The sequence below is a fragment of the Rhinopithecus bieti genome, unplaced genomic scaffold, assembly GCF_001698545.2.
Source record: "Rhinopithecus bieti isolate Rb0 unplaced genomic scaffold, ASM169854v2 scaffold_82708, whole genome shotgun sequence".
NCBI classification, from domain to species: domain Eukaryota; kingdom Metazoa; phylum Chordata; class Mammalia; order Primates; family Cercopithecidae; genus Rhinopithecus; species Rhinopithecus bieti.
This window is the reverse complement of record NW_016830243.1, coordinates 70,963-72,262: the sequence shown is the minus strand read 5'-3', so window position 1 is coordinate 72,262 and position 1,300 is coordinate 70,963.

Genomic DNA, 1,300 nt, shown 5'->3' with positions numbered 1-1,300 from the left:
AGTAGCTGTGATTACAGGCATGCGCTACCACACCTTGCTAATTTTTGTGTTTTTAGTAGAGATGGGGTTTCACCATGTTGACCAGGCTGGTCTGGAACTCCTGGCCTCAAGTGATCTGCCTGCCTCGGCCTCTCAAAATGCTGGGATTACAGGCGTGAGCCACCGTTCCTGGCCCAATAAAAAATCAGTTTTGAAAAACAAGATGAAAAAAATTGTGTCTTACAGATGACAAATTCTGTTGGTGTTCAGAGCAATAGGAGATCAAGGAAAGCTTCATATAGCTAGGTCTTGATTTGGCTTTGAAGGATGGCTAAGATTTGAGAATTCCAGGTAAATGAAGGCCCAGAATTAGAAATGAACATGGCAGGCCGGGTACGGTGGCTCCCACCTGTAATCCCAGCATTTTGGGAGGCCGAAATGGGCAGATTACTTGAGGCCAAGAATTTGAGACCAGCCTGGCCAACATGGCAAAACTCTGTCTCTACATAAAATACCAAAATTAGCAGTGCGTGGTGGTGCATGCCTGTAATCCCAGCTACTGGGGAGGCTGAGGCACGAGAATTGCTTGAACTTGGGAAACAAGAGGTTGCAGTGAGCCAAGATCCCGCCACCGCACTCCAGCCTGGTCGACAGAGCATGACTGTCTCAAAAAAAAAAAAAAAAAAAGAAAAGAAAAGAAATATTTTTTATTGAGTTATACACATAACATACAATTCACCTTTTTAGAGTATACAATTTAGTGGTTGTTAGTATATTCACAAAGATGTGCAACCATGTTTTGATTGCCTGCTCTTCACCCACTGGTGAGGGAGAGAGTCCCATCCTAGGGTTATGGGGATGGCCAAACACATGACACCTGTCATGGGCAGATGAGATTGATAGCAGTTGATTAATCACAGATACTCAAAGCCCATAGAACGACACAGTGTGCTATACAGGCCCAAAGAGATGTTATACTCAGGAACAGAGTAAGAGATCAAGTGGGTGAGGTGGAAGGTAGGTTTTGTAGTATCCAGAGGGCAAAGTGACCCTTGATTTCCATGAAAGGATGTGATTGGCTTGTTTGAATAATTTCACATACTGGTAGGGACCTGAAATGTGCTGCAGCAGTTTTGCCTAAAGATGCTTGCAGTTGAACCGTTAGAGCTACACCCTCCCTCCCATTTCAGACGTCAAAGCAGCACAGAATATTGAACCTTAATTTTAGGTCTTACACCACAGACCATCAACTATTCTTCTTTTCTTTTCTTTTCTTTTCTTTTTTTCTTCTTCTTCTTCTTTTTTTTTTTTTTTTTTTTTT